Below are 14338 nucleotides of genomic sequence, written 5' to 3'. Positions count from 1 at the left end.
GAGCTGAGCCTCTGGTCTCCTTTATTAGGACACCCACAAGGGTGCCAATGGTGATACTATCTCTTCACCATAAATTCAGACCAGACAGTGAAAGGTCGTAAGTGTTTGTTTTCTGTCATAACCTGTCAGCTGCAGATGGATAATAACTTGAGAAAAGCCCACACCTCGCCCAGGTGTGAGGCCAGACAGAGAAGGCTCCTGAAGGTACAAGGCAGAATCTTGCACTGCCCAGAGAGAGGCGGGCGGCATTCTCTGGGCAGCAAAGCCAAGTGCCTGGCTCTTAACATGGTAATCCCTGTGGCTGAATAGGTCAGGATTCAGAGCTCGGGCAGAAATGACCTCAGTCCCTGTCAGTCCCACATGTGATCTGGGGAGGCCAGCTGATCAGGGCACCACGGCGGCTGTCTGGGCTCCCCACACCGCAAACCAGAGCACGCAAGGGAGCACGGCAAATAGTTCTATTATTTCAGGATGTTTACAGGCTGACGCTTGCTGAGGAAATGTCCACACGTGAGCAAGTCATATATTTTTTAAAACCTCTTATCTAAACACAGGCATGGGCAGTCACAGAAACCTACCACTGGGTTAATTCATTCAAAATGCATTTCCCGAGTGGCTACGGCACCACTGGGCAGACGCTCACCATGCCTCTGCCCTGTCCCAGACACGGCACTGGGAATCCCCAACAGAGCACAGAAGTAGACTCCAGCATCAAAGCGTTCGCCGTCCAGTGGGAGATTTAAAACGGAGGGTAACAGCTGGTTAAAAGTGGGAGTGGGGCAGAGGGGGTGGTGCTCCAGATTAAAGTAGGCTTAAAAGGACTACCAACCAAATGCAGCATACAGACTTTGCTTGGATCCTGATTTAAACAAACCAGTGATGAAGGTCACTTCTGAGACAATGAAGGAAATCTGAATATGCACAGATGCGACCAAAGAATTACTGTTAATTCTGCTACATGCAGTAACAGCCATGTGGTCATGAAAGAACATTCTTTTCAAAATAGATATATGCTGGATTATATAGGGGCAAAATGACATGATATCAGAGATTTCCTTTTAAATATTTCAGGAATAAAAATAGAAGGGAAGAAAAAGAGAGAAAGAGAGAGATGAAGCCAGCCTGGCATGATCTTGGCTGTTGAAGCTGGATAATGAGTATTTGGGGCTCATTATACTATGCTCTCTATTTTTGTGTTTGAAAATGTTCTTTTTTTTTTTTTAACTGTGCGGCTTGCACAATCTTGGTTCCCCAATCAGGGATCGAACCCAGGCCCTCGCAGTGAAAGCACTGAGTCCTAACTGGACCACCAGGGAATTCCCTGAAAATGTTCATGATATTTTTAAACAGAGGACTGCAACACATCATGGTAGATATCCTAATGAAGACTGGTATAAAAGGCAAAAGGGGACCTCCCTTGTGGTGCAGTGGATAAGAACCTGCCTGCCAATGCAGGGGACACAGGTTCAGTCCCTGGTCCGGAAGATCCCACATGCCACGGAATAAGGAAGCCCATATAGCACAACTACTGAGCCTGCGCTCTAGAGCCTGCACGCCACAATTACTGAAGCCCGCGCGCCTAGAGCCCGTGCTCCGCAACAAGAGAAGCCACTGCAAGAGTAGCCCCCGCGCGCCACAACCAGAGAAAGCCCACAAGCATCAACAAATACCGAACACAGCCAAAAAAATAAAAATTAAATTAAATCTTTAAAAAAATAAAATAAAAGGCAAAGGGGATAAAGAGCAAGGAGAATTTGTGAGAACCAGAAAATAAACCTGCCAAGTTTACGAGTGTTTTAAATACCATTTCATAGTGGGGTAGGAAGACATGTTCACAAATAATTACAATACAAGATGCGGAATCATAAGCACAGCAGGTGGCTGCACACACCAAGCCTCTAGAGTCCAGAGGATGGCCACACGGTTTTTTCCTGTTTCCCTTAGTGTTTAATTCACCACACAGACCTCACTCATGCAGAAGGAGGCCAGAGCCCTAGCTTGGTCACTCACTAGCTGTGTGATTGGGGGAAGTTCCTGAGCCTCAGTTTCCTCATCTGTAAAATGGGAATAATCCCACCTACTTCTTCAGAGGGCTAAAGTGGGGATCAAGTGATACAAAGAATGAAAAACCCCAGCATGATGTACAGTGTTTCCTTTCTTGGCTCTTTAAGCAACAGAGACCCTCTAGCCCTGGGAGGGCCTCAAAGATTGGCAATTTTCAGCCCAAATCTTGCACCCATACCCCAGCCCTCCCACCAGGGTCAAGGCTCTCCCCCAAGAAGGCAGGACCTCACCCCCCGCCCCGCCCCCCTTAGTTGAGAGTGAAAGGAAGGCCCATGACTGGGAGGCAAACCCAGATGGGGGTGTGGACATGGGCAGAGAGAATAGAGACCATCCCAATCACAGGCAGAGAGGGATTACTCAGTGTTCCTCTGCTCCTTACAGTTCCTGGGAATAGGTCTCCAACGACCAAGCTACAACCAACCTTAGTCCTTAAGCTGATTTATACTAAAGTGTAACTGGTTGGTAGTAGGCTAATCACGATTTTCTTTCAGAAGAGAAGGATGAGCAGAAAGGCAGCCCTGGGCCTGAAGAAGGAAGGAAGCAGTGATTTCATTTTTTATAAACATAAGCTCGAACTATGGATTTCAATCACCTTACAATCACAATTAGTATACTCAACACCTGCCCTTCCCCCAAAACACAAAATAAAACTAGAATTGGTCCTAAGATAGAGGTTATTTCAAATAACAGTCCTCCTGGGACTTCCCTGATGGTCCAGTGGCTAAAACTCTGCGCTCCCAATGCAGGGGGCCCAGGTCAGGGAACTAGATCCCGCATGCCGCGACGAAGATCCTGTGTGCCGCAACTAAGACCCGGCACAGCCAGATAAATAAAATAAATATTAAACAAAAAAACACGACACATATAACAGTCTTTCTAAACCATCCCAGAAGCCAACTCTCAGGCGCAGGGCCAAGTCAATGGCAGAGGCAGACTTCCCCCTCAAATAGCACCCAAACACCAACAGTCAGTCCTTCCCCATCACAGCAAGACCAACACCGCCATTACCCCTGATGGATGACAGGGTGGGCAAGGGGTCTGTAGGTTGAACAACCTGGGCTAACCTGGGTCAGTTCAAGTGTGTTGCTAAAGAAGCACCCACAGGATCTTTGGATGGAATCTCTTCAGAGGCCAGGAGCCTGCAACACAGCATACCACTCTCCACAGCCATGGGGCAGCAGGAAGGGCACTGGACTGAGCTCTGGCAGAGTCTGGTTCAAATCCCGGCTCAGCCACTTTCTATGTGACCTTGGGCACTTACCCTACCTGAGTCTGTTTCCCCATCTCTAAAATGAGGAGGGCATAACTCTGAGTTTTTTGAGAGTTACTGTGAAATTCTCAAAAAGTGCCACAGGGCAGGACCTGTCCCTCAGTAGGCACTTAATAAACCTGTCTTCACTCTGTCTGATGGCCCCTTCTTACTGCAATAAGAGCTTCCAGAACATCAGGTGGGACTGCCCTGGAGAACTGAGCCCCCCTCCCCTGCCTTGGATCCACTTCCCCTGGAAAAAGGGACGGAACAGAGCTGGCCTGGGGGCCCAGGGGACCCCGGTGCCAGAGCACCCACGCAAGCAAATTGAGAGCCAACCGGCTGCTGGCTTTTTTTCCCACGGGGCCTGCCCAGAAGGGGGCTGGTTAGTGGCCTCATCCTTCACAGAAACCACTGAGGACTGTAGTGAGTAGGCAAGACTAACAGCAAGAGGTCCCCACACTGCTTAAGGTCCCAGCAGGGCCCGATGCGCCTCCAGATAAAAGCTCTTTGGGCTTTAAGAACCCAGGCTTTAGAATAATACAATATGGAAAGAGACACAAGTTTACTCTGGTTTCAACAGCCTACTCCTCATCCAGTAAAGGCCATTCCCAGTTCTGTCGAGAGGCTGGTCTAAGATAAAGTTAACCCCACCTGCCCCGGCCTGGAAGCCAAGTCAGCGGCGCTTCTACCCAGGGCCAGTCGGCAAAGGCAAGGCGGGAGCCTGGGACGCCCCGACAGGGGTGCTCCCGGGCCTGGAGAGAGTGCAGGCTGCTGGAGGCGCGAGGCTCAGAAAGGACAGCGCCACGTCCCCTCGGGCCACCGCCACCGTCCCAGACCCAGTCCCCGCCCGCAGGCGGCCAGGCCACCGACATCTGGCCCAACTTAACTTCCTGTTGTTAAGGAGGGAGGGGAACCGGGCGGGGGTTGGTAGGCGGGCGGGGGGGGGGGGGGGCGCCCAGTGAAAAGCCGGGAAAGAACGTGACCGGTAAGGAGCCCAAATCGTGGGAAGATAAGTTTAGGGATGATCTTCTGCCCCGGCGGCAGGCGGTACTGATGGCGCGTCGCGCCCACTCCATGTCGACGTTTGGGTATTCTCTAGGCTTAGAATTGAAGAATTTGGGTGTTGGGGGACGGAGTAAGAGGTAGTTCGAGGTACTGGGTTCTAATGGATTCGGAGAGCGATAGGAGTACCCCGGCCTCCCTGGGCAGTGCCACCTGCTCGCTGGGCGCCCCGTGAGGTGGGTCTGAGGCGGGAGATGCTGCGGCGCACCTGACCCTCTCCGGCGCGGGCCAGGGCACAGAGTCCAGGCTCGGCCGCCACGGTCCCCGCCCGCCCTCCTCAGAGCCCCGCGCTCCCCTTACCCTCCCCCCGGTCTTACCGAGAGCCGCGTCGGCCGCCGAGCCTCGGGTGAGCCCTTGTCTTTGCCTAGGGCCGTGTGCGCAGCGGTCTGCAACCGGAGGCCGCCTACGAAGCTGTGAGCTACCTAGGCGGCCCCGCGCAGGCTTAGCCGGGCGAGCGCCTGCGGTTCTGCGCCGCGCCTCCAAGGGGACGGGGAGCCACCCCCATCGGCGGCGCGGCCAATGACAGGTCAACCGGGGGGCGCATCCCCGCCCCCAGCCTGAGGCCCATAGCCAATGGCAGCGCGGCGCGGAGCCACCCACGCTCCTCGCCCGCCCCGCCCCTTTGGGGCCAGCTGTCACCGCGGCTGCAGCGGGCGCACGTGGGCTGCAGCCAAGCCCGAGGGTAGGGAGCAGCCCTGCGCTCCTACCCAGACCAGTGCAGGTCTGAGACCAGCAGAGGGCCGATGGGGGCGAGGCTTGGTGTTGCTGCTAGATGAAAACCCCGGTGCTGGTATCCAAATGTCAATGTAGGGAGGCAAGGGCTAGGCTTCACGCTCCTTGGCCTAGACAGCTGGAAAGCAAGCCTCAGCGTCCCCTTTTGGACTTGGGGGAGCAGCATAGCACTTCCCTTACCGGCTGTGGACCTCCCTTCTTGCTTTGCTCCTTGACCACCCTGGGGTTCAGCAAACCCCTGCTAGAGGTTAGTCCCTTCCCCTCACCTGGACTGGCCTTGCCTAGAATAAAACTGGTGGGAAGAGGGGCAGTGGTGCAGACCACCTGTTACCTTTGTCACATCACCCAAGCACCCTCTCTTCTTGGCTGTCAAATGGCTACCTTAATCTCTGCTCTGCCCACCCTCACTGGTTGCCCACAGCTCCAGAGAGCACCATTCACAGTGTGAACAGTGTGAGGGGTGTGAATCCACTTTGTGAACTGCAAATTCTGCAAACACCTTGGGCAGACTGCTCTGGTAGCAGTGATCATGAAACAGGGATCCGACAGACAGGAGCTGTGTCTTACTCACCTCTGGGGCCCAGGGGCCTAACATGGGCTTGGCCCAATATAAATGTTCTTGCAACAGAGCTGACCCAGCGGGAGGAGAACAGGCAGGCTTGGGCAGTGAGAAAACAGTATTGTGGCTCCAGCCTGCTGGAATTTCCACAGCATCAGACCACCCTCTGGAGAAACTACATTCCCTTGCCAGGCAAGTACAAATAAAGCAGTTTGCCCCCATCAAACCTGGGGCTTATTTTTTTTCCATACTCCTTACCATGTGATCCTACGTGAGGCCTTTTGGTTTTCCCACAGATTGTCCTCCTTGGTTGCTCTCTTAGCATCTTCAGAGTTCAATCGACTTCCTAAACATGAACTTTCAGCAAAAGCCGTCCCTGTTCAGTTTGCAAGACTCAGTCAGCACTGATTCTCAGAGGGGCAGCTCTCCACTCTGATGGCACTCTGCCTGTGATGCCAGTTGACTAGGTATCCTCTACGCACATTATCTCATTTAATTCTGAGATAATGAATGGAATGGTATGGTGACAGTGGCTCTGCATGGAATGCATTTTTATGATCATTCCCTTTTGCAGATGGGAAAACTGAGCCTCAGAGAGGTAACGTAGCTTATCAAGGTCACATGGTTAATAAGTTTCAGAGCCTAGATTGATTCTGGATTCCAGAATCTGCATGCCTAACCACTATGCAATGCATCCTCTGCCATCCTGCCCATACTTCTAGAGTGCTGGACAGGCCAGGCCTATCCCTGAAGGAACTGCTCTGGGGCCTGACCTGCCCCCAGTCCATCCAAACGTTCTGTTGAGGTCAGGCCTGGGCACTGTTGGGGACAGGAGTTGAGGTCAGCATGGCCCTGCCTTATTTACAGAGTGACTGATAGAGGAAACAGCATTACCTCTGCCCCCAGCCCAAATCCTCACTGGACACAGACCTCTTGCTTCTGGCCTGGGCCTGAGACACCCATGCTAGGGATGGAGATGGCGACAGAACCATTCATTTATCTCACAGATGCTACTGTGAGCTAGATATGGTTCTTGCATTCATGCAACTTATTCGACTGATAAATAATCAAAAGTACACAGTGCTGTGGGAGCTGTATTCTTTATCACTTACATTTTTTATCATTCCCATCACCTTATCTATAGCACGTGTTCTCCAAATTAAACAAATTTAACACTACTTCAGGAACACTGTGGGCCCACCATAGACTCAGCATAGACATTCTATTAGCTCAAAAACTAAAATTTATCAATGTGTTCCTGGGACCTCTGCCTCCTCTCTTCCCAACCTTTTTAACTTGGGGGGCTCAGGTGAAAAAGAATCTTGGGTCTGAGGGCTGAAGAGTGAATTTTCCTTGGATGTAGGGCAAGCTGGGGGCTGATGGAGGCTGATTGCAGAAAGGGGGATAAGCCTTGAGACCTCTTGAATCAGTGATCAGAGTCCCTTGCCACCACATACAAACCACCCTTGCTGGCCATCTCCCTGGGGGGGTGGACAGGAATGGGGACAGAAGATCACAATTGTCCCTCCTCTGGACAAAGCAGTAGCCATGCACTATCCTGCCAGACTCTGTGTCTGGGAGTTTATACAACTAAGATCTTCAAAGAAAAGATCGTCCAATGTTAGAGTGGACTTAAATATTATCTAAGCCCTTCACTGAACAGATTAAAGAAATTTAAAAATTAATGGGGGGGCTTCCCTGGTGGCGCAGTGGTTGAGAGTCCGCCTGCCGATGCAGGGGACACGGGTTCGTGCCCCGGTCCGGGAGGATCCCACATGCCGCGGAGCGGCTGGGCCCGTGAGCCATGGCCCCTGGGCCTGCGCGTCCGGAGCCTGCGCGTCCAGAGCCTGTGCTCCGCAACGGGAGAGGCCACAGCAGTGAGAGGCCCGCGTACCGCAAAAAAAAAAAAAAAAAAAAAATTAATGGGGAAGGGAAGGCACCACAAGAGTCACAGAGCATGGAAGTGGGTTCCAGGTCTCCGATGCCTCTGCTTCACTCTGAGCACGCCAGGCAAACTCAACCTCCTTGCGCCATGGCTCAGTATTCTATATTTAATAACAATCTCTTCCCAGCCCACTCTTCTGGGATGGCGAATGTGTGCTTGTGAAGGTTGTCTGGGAGATGCAGATGGCCACATTAGCATCAGAGGGAGGGAGAGAAGGAAGGCCCAGATTCATCCCTAAAAATATCTACATCTCAGACTGGAAGCAATGGGTCTCGGCAGCACCACGCATGCCTCCCCGGAAAGAACTCCAGCTGGTGATCTCCATCATCATTGTTTATCCACCTGATGGCATCCTGCAGGGGCTGGAGGAGTGGTGTGTCAGGCCTGGCTTCTTTTTATTTCCAGCCGAGCAGTTGGCTTGAAGAAAGGTCAGAGTTGAACTAAGTGGATTCCCAATGCAGAGATTTCCTGCAGAGAAGTCCAAGTGGGTCTCACAGCGTTGGAATGGCAGGGGAAGGAGTGACCACCTGTGCCTCCTCCTCCAAATGAAAAAGGATCTGTGCCCTCGGACCCCTTCCTCACATGCATATGTTCCAGGAAGGGGTAAAACAGTGAGTGTGGTCTCACCAGCTTTCTCCCCAAGCCGCTATCAAAGGGCTTCAGTCTTTCAGAAGGAAGAGGAAGGCCGATATCTATACAGTCTGGTGATCTCGTTAGATGATGAGAAAACGCTGATTGGCCCCAGTCCACCTTGGGAGCTATCTTTGGAGAAGGGTTTTCTAAGGAAGTGGAAACATTTCTACCTCCCTCAAACAGGCTAAGGAGTGTGCGAGAAGCAAGGTCACTGGGGCCTTGTTCCAGCCCCTTATCATCCCGATAGGCCTCAAAATGCACCATTTTTCATGGATAAGACATATATAAAAGTTTTCAAGGTCTCTAGGAACTCATCAAGCCAACCACACATTCAGTGCGCTTTCCAGAGACAGTTTGGAGAAAAACTGGCACATGTCAAAATCAATAATGCCCTCAGAGCCACTGCAGCCCTTTGGGGAATATGTGTATTTGGCTGCAATGATGGGAAGGTCAGTGCCGGAGAGATGAGGCCACAGGCAGGAGGTGATGTAGCAACCAGAGCAAATAGAGAGCTGGTGTGCGGAGGAGAGGGGAAGAGACACAGGGTCATGAAAGTAGTCTGGCCCCGGCTCCAAACAGTCTGGGGAGAGGCAGAGGTACATACACACATACTCAAAGCCAACTGTGAAATCTGAGGGCACAATTCTGGTCTCTAGAGACTCAGAAGTCTAACCAATACCACCAAACCCACTATACCCTCATGGCAGGCTGGGCCATACCTGCTGCCCAGGCAGACTCTTGTTCATGCAAACCTAAAGCCCATTCTAGGACACACTGCTGTTATTGAATGAAACGCCCAAAACCTCCACAGGGTAGGGGCAAGGACGGGGACACTCTTTTCTGTTCTAGCCCATGGAAGGGACTCACTCAGGTTCAACTGTCTATCCATCCAACATATATCCATCCCACAAATATATACAATGCAGTTATTCTAAGAGGCATCATAGCCAAGTAGTTAGGAGCACAAACTCTGAAGTCAAGATGCCTGAGTTTGAATCCCAGCTCTGCCACTTATTAACTGGGTGACCTTGGGCATACTTAACCTCTCTGTACAGCAGGTTCCTCGCCTGTAATGGGGAATAGTAATAGCAAAGACAGATGTGTGCTTCGAACACATATACATAGTAAATAATATGCATGGGTTTTGATTAAAATAATTTGGCGTCTAGTGTCAAGAAGTGGGTAGAGAACTAGAGTCTCTAAGAGGCACCATTATGAACAACTCCAGATCAGGGACATGGCCACTCCCAGCGCTACACTTGTGTGTGTATCTCTCAGCCACACTTTAAGGTGGATAATTGTCATCCACACCTTAGAGGTGAAAAAATGGAATCTTGGAGAAGTGAAGTCACTCGCCCAGAGTCTCCCAGGAGCTGGCATATGACAGGGTGAATCTAACTGGCTGACTCTCTACTCCTGGCTGCAAGACTGGACATAGCACCCAGGCCCGGCCACACATAGCCCCAGGGGTGACTGGTCCAACAGACATGTATATGGTCCAAGCAGATTTCTTCTTCAGGACCAGTGTATAGGTAGCATGAGAGAAGCTCTCTGTCCCTGGAAGCCAGGGCTACCAGTAGTCCCACATGCAGTGGAGGAGATCTGACTACAATAGGAAAGAAAGAGACTCCTCTGACTGAAGAAGTAAAGCTCCAGCAATTCTTTGCAATTCTCTTGATTCCACCCTCCTCTGTGTTGGTTTTGTCTTCAGGCTGGTTTTCCTTACTGTAGCCAGTGCCAAAACAGCTCTCAGTGCCAGAAGCTACTTTATCCAAAAAAGAACATTTCTGACCCAGCATTCCAAGCAGGAGTCCTGAGATCCACTCTGATTGGATTGGGTCACATGCCCACTTGAACCCGTGCCATAGCCAGAGGTCTAGAATTCGCTGATTGGCCATGCCAGACAGGGCCCCTGACTGGACCTGGAGTGGGATCAGCTTCCCCTGAGACACACAGGCTGCAAGGGACAGAGGTGGACACCTGAACGAAAACTGAGTACGGTTAGGAAGGGAGAAGAATGGATAGATTGTTATATGTTGGGTGGGTATAGCAGATGCTTCTGGTTTCCATATACACCAGTGGTGTTCTATTGCAAGCACCTGTGACTCCATACCTGTGGGTTTCCTCTGGCTTCTGCAGTAAGCTTAGCCAATGCAGAGGGCAGTCCAAAGTATGAGATTTAACACCACTGGAGCAACCTTCAAACAAGAGTGAGCAAGAGTTGGCGGATACATACCCCAAATGTCTCGCCCTCAGGTGGGATATCTTGTAGGTGTGTGCTCTATCTCTGTCTCTGTCCCAGAGATCTCCAGCAGGACTGAGCCCAGGTAATTGCTTGTTAACATGTCCTCTATTGCTTCCCTACCATCACTTCCTCAGTTTTTTACTGGTGCTTCCCAGGATTACTTCCCAAATAAACTACTTGTACTCACATTCCCTTCTCAGGGTCTGCTTCTGGGGGAGCCCATCCTATGACAGTAGGGTCAGTTCATGTGAGCCCCAGCCTTAAACTCCCCGAGATGAGCAACAGTGTGGTATTCAATGCTGTACACGCCCTGTGTGTTGCTTAAACGGCACCAGCACATGGGAGGTGTCAGTAGATGTTTTTTGAAGGAATAAAAGAGGAAGCTATTTAAAAGCAATATACAAACAAGGTGTTCCTACCACCCACCCACTGATTCTCCCATGGGTCTGGACCACAGCCATAGACTTGGGCCCATATGAATGCTCAGAAGGAATCTGTGCTTTTTACCTCTCAGAAAGTACATCATCCTGACCTCCTGTTGTATCATCCACTCCCCACGTACCACCTCCCATGAAGCTTTTCTTGCATTTTGTAGCAGATAAGCACATTTTAATTAAAATTAAATGCCTGCACAATCATTCTTCTATTCAAATCTTTCTCCTAGATGTAGCTTAGATGACCAGAGATTACCCAGTACAGCCCAACCTCTGATTGGTTCAGAGGGGTGATTCTTCCCCTTGTCAGATGAGTGGGGTCTTCAGGGGCACTCAGGATTACTGCAATGGAGCTGGTACCCCCAAATAGAAAGGCCCAATCCAGCTTCATATGTCAAATTCTGGTGGAAGGTGCTCAGGTTCGAACGACCTGGATTGCAACCTCTGCTCCGCCTACCAGTGTGGCTTTGAACAATCCAGGTGATGGAGATAATAAGCTTTATTTGGTAAGAACAGAGTACAGATCAAACGAGGTGACACACTTGAAGGTGTATTACTGGCTCTGACTAAATGTTAGTTGTTTTCCCTCCTATTTGTAAGTGTGGTGGTTTTATATCTTAGCAACTTACAAAGCTAGCACTGGGTTTCCCAGAGCCCGCTTGGGGTCATCGGGTAGTCAGAGGAGGAGGTGGTGAGAAATAGACACGAATTCTGGCTTCCCCTCAAGGGTTGTCTGTGTTCCATTTGCTCTTGATTTCTCCTGCCATATCTGTGTTTTCTTCTCACTTGCCAACCCTGCTGACCAACACAACTTCAGGCCCCAAGCAGGCACCAAGGCATCAGCATTCCCAGACCTCTTCACCAGCCGCCACGACTGTGTGAACTCTACTCCCTATAATCACCCGTTCTTCCATATCACAGTATGACCCTGCTTCCCTGATCAAACCCGAACTGATACAATAGGTAAATAAAACCGCCACTTCTCATGGGCCTACATTCGGCCCATAATTGTCTTATATAGCTTCACATCATCCATACAGGATTACTTCTTAGGATTAGGGACTGAGATTATTAACCCAATTTTATACTTGGTGTATTAGTCAGGGTTCTCCAGAGAAGCAGAACCAATAAGAGATTAGATATAGATAGATTTATCGTGAGACATTCGCTTATTTGATTATGAAGGCTGAGAAGTCCATGATCTGCTGTCAGCAAGCCGGAGACCCAGGAAAGCAGGTGGTGTAGTTTCATACCAAGTCTGAAGGCCTGATAACCAGGGGAGCCAATGGTGTGAGTCCCAGTCCAAGGGCAGAAGACCAACATTCCAGCTCAACAGTCAGGCTAAGAAAGTGATATCTCCCTTCTTCCGTCTTTTTTTTCCATGCAGGCCTTCAAAGGACTGGATGATGCCCACCCACATTGGGAAAGTCCATCTGCTTCACTCAGTCTACGGATTCAAATGCTGATCTCATCCAAAAACACACTCACAGACACACCTAGAAATAATATTTAACCAAATATCTGAGTACCCTGTGACCTGTCAAGTTGACACATAAAAGTAACCATCACACTTGGAGAAACCAAAGATCAAGAAGGTTAAATACCATGTCCTAGTATCTGGCAGAACTAGGATTTAAACTCCGGCCTCTCCAGCTCCTGAGCCTAAGCTCTGACCACTTGGTCACTCTGAAACTTATCAGAAGCACGTATCTCATTAATTATAAAATTACTGCAAATGTGATCTATTCTTATTAGAAAAAAGGAAGGGAATTCTCTGGCAGTCCAGTGGTTAGGACTTGGCACTTGCACTGGGGTGGCCCGGATTCAGTCCCTGGTCGGGGAACAAAGATTCCACAAGCCATGCCGTGAGGCCAAAAAAAAAAAAAAATAGGAAAGACTCTTAGACATGCTAGTTTAAAATGTTTAACATGTCAAACACATGGTGAAAACAAAGGGTTGGGTGCAGCCCCAAAGATGTAAAAACACTGTCAAGAGGGCATAAGTTGTAGACCTGCTGGTCATCAGGCAAGTTGTTTGTTAGGCAAACTGGTCTCATCTGAAGGGGTCTGATCCCTCTCTGCATAGGCATGTCAGAAAAGAAATTTGACTTTTGGTCCAAAGAAATGCAATCGTCGTTTCTCTGCGCAGTTCACCACTCAGCACCCTCCCACTGGCCAACAAGCCCTGACAGTCTAACTGGGTGAAAATCAAAGAAGTGATTGAGTGAGGACTGCTCTGGGTTTGTGCCCAAGTCACAGGATCCCAGGACAAAGCAGGAAGGCATGGCCACAGTGGCCTTCTAAGAATGCCTGAGAGCCCAGCCCTCGAGGTTTTCTATTCCCCTGAGAATGAGGAAAGCATCTCAGAACAAGGCTGTGGCTGCCCCGTGAATGGCAAGGAGTAAAGCAAATTTATGATGAGTGGTTCACTCAGCGCAGAGTAGGAGAAGAAGGACCTGGGGTGGGGTGGGCGGCAGACGGAGGCCTGGGAAAGAGGTGCCATGAAACATGGCCCGATTGGATCCAGACCCTCCCCCTCCTGGCCTCAGGGCTTCGTGCCTGCTGTTCCCTCTCTTCCTTTCCACCCACAAATGACAGTCATTCCCTTGTAGACTGTGCCCTGGGTCACCCCCTTCTTCCTTATTGCCTTGGTTCATGCTCCTTCCACATTCTGCAAATAGACTCATCTGTGTCCCTGTGAAGTTTTACATCCTCTCTAGTTGTTTCCTTAATGTCTCCTTCAGAGAAGTGCTGTATCTCTAGAATCTTTTTCTTCCTTACATTAAAAATAGGCTTTTTTCTGGGAAGATGGAGTGGGTGAATTTTTCCCCTATTCTTCCTGTTAAGTACACGTAACAACCCTTGATGAAGGAATCGCCATAAAGTTATCAGCTGATTTTTCAGCCGAAACTCTGAAGGCCAGAAGGGAGTGGCAAGATATATTTAAAGTGATGAAAGGGAAAAATAAAATAAAATAAAAATAAAGAGTCTTTATCTTTTTTTAAACAAAAACTGTGCCCAATCAAAAAGAATAATATAAACTATATAATCTTATCACTCAGAGATTTGGATCATCAGCACCTTGAATATGGATCCATTCATATTATCAATATATACACCTGTGAAATCGTGTAGCTAGAGAGGCAGTATGAGAGAGGGTTTAAGAGTTTGGGTTTTGTAGTTAAATCAGCTTGGATTGGAATCTCTAATCTCGTTGTGTGATCTTGGATAAAATCATCAATCTCTCTGAACCTCAGTTTTCTCTTGTGTAAAATGGGAATCATCAAGTAGTTACAAAGTTGTATTGATTTTGTTTGTATTCATTTTTGTTGTTAGGATTAAATGAAATGATCCACATAAAACCCACCAAGCAAAGGTATATAAAATCACGATGTGTGTGTGCGTGTGTATGT

General features: G+C 49.5%; 1 protein-coding gene across 1 annotated transcript in view; it reads right to left on the bottom strand.

The window, feature by feature from the left end:
- MICAL2 (microtubule associated monooxygenase, calponin and LIM domain containing 2) overlaps nt 1-4872 on the bottom strand; it is a 219913-nt gene extending 215041 nt beyond the window's left edge. The window contains exon 1 of the mRNA XM_065882902.1: nt 4696-4872. The gene's annotated coding sequence lies outside the window, so the exon portion shown is untranslated. The remainder of the gene's footprint in view (nt 1-4695) is intronic.
- Nucleotides 4873-14338: the final 9466 nt, after the last annotated feature.

This window comes from Phocoena phocoena, chromosome 8, assembly GCF_963924675.1.
Source record: "Phocoena phocoena chromosome 8, mPhoPho1.1, whole genome shotgun sequence".
Classification (NCBI taxonomy): domain Eukaryota; kingdom Metazoa; phylum Chordata; class Mammalia; order Artiodactyla; family Phocoenidae; genus Phocoena; species Phocoena phocoena.
This window is presented reverse-complemented; position numbering and strand designations above follow the sequence as displayed.